Source organism: Chrysochloris asiatica, unplaced genomic scaffold (assembly GCF_000296735.1).
Source record: "Chrysochloris asiatica unplaced genomic scaffold, ChrAsi1.0 scaffold00234, whole genome shotgun sequence".
NCBI lineage: Eukaryota > Metazoa > Chordata > Mammalia > Afrosoricida > Chrysochloridae > Chrysochloris > Chrysochloris asiatica.
In genome coordinates, this window is record NW_006408752.1 from 3,853,083 (window position 1) to 3,854,650 (window position 1,568).

A 1,568-nucleotide genomic window follows, 5' to 3' on the forward strand; every position below is an offset into this window, starting at 1 on the left:
GATACAACCTTGTTTGCTGAAAGTAAAGATGACTTAAAATACTTACCTGATGAAGATCAAAGACCTTCAGTACAGTTTGTACCTCAAGATAAAGATAATAAAAATCCTCACCACTGGAGCAACAAATAACATCATGACCAATAGAGAAAAGATTGAAGATGTCAAAGACTTCATTTTGCTTGGATCCACCATCAACACTCATGGAAAGAGCAGTCAAGAAATCAAAAGATGTATTGCATTAGGCAAATCTGCTGCACAAGACCTCATTAAAGTGTTCAAAACAAAGATAATAGTTTGAGTACTAAAGTAAGCATGAATCAAGCCATGGTATTTTCAATAACCTCATATGCATGTGAAAGTTGGACAATGAATAAGGAAGACCACAGAATAATTGATGCATTGAGTTGTGGTGTTACAGAAAAATATTAAAGTAAGATGAACCAGAAGAACAAACAAATCTGTGTTGGAAGAAGTACAACCAGAATACTCCTTACAAGCCAAGACGGTTTTCGTCTCTCATACTTGAGACATTTTATCAATAAGGACCAATCCCTGGGGGACATCATGCTTGGTAAAATGGTGAAACAGTGAAAAAGAGGGAGAACACCAGTGAGATGGAGTGACACAATGGAAGCAGCAATTGTGATGATCGTGCAGGATTGGGCGGTGTTTCATTCTGTTGTACATACGAGTTGCAACTGATTTGATGGTTCCTAATAAACTTTTCCTGATTTCAAGATAATTATAATTATTCATTTCACTTTGAGTATTGACTACAGTATAAAACTATTCAGCAGTAAAGATTACGTATCTAAATGAAGGTGGCCTTCATGGAAGAAATATAATGATTGCAGAGATATTGACATTGTTAGAACATTTTTTTAAAACCTCTCTTTTGGGACAGTCCTCTAAAAATTGTGGAGGGAGTCAACATCTGACATCCTCTAACTTCACAAAATGCAGGGAAGATCAACATCAGCAGCCTAAGATTGGTTCCTGTGAGACAAATTTCACACATGTCTCCAATTCTCCAAACTTTCTACCAATTTTGGCATCTCCCTTGGCACTCTATAATTCTCTGTTGGGTTCTATACTTTGCTGGAATGGCCACACAGCTCATACACTCTACTTATGAGTTTTGTTTTGTGTTTTTCAGGGAAGTAACCGGTTATAACATGGTGGACAGGTTTCAGATGAGCTTCCAGATGAAGAAAGAGTGACAAACAACTTCTGAATATTTAGTCCCTGAAAACCTTATGAATAGCAGAGAAACACTGTCAGATATAGTGCTGGAAAAATAAGCCCCTCGGGTTGGAAGGCACTCAAAATGCAACTGGGGAAGAGCTGCCTCCTCAAAGTAGACTTGACCATGATGACATGAATAGAGTAGAGCCAGTGGGAAAAAGCACATGGGATCTTCATTTGCTGATGGGGCACAAATCAAAATGAAGAGAAACAGTTGTAAACATCCATTGGCAATCAGAACATAGAATGTACGAAGTATGAATCTGGGAAAATTGGAAGTTGTCAAAAATGAAATGGAACCCATAAACATTGATATCTTAGGC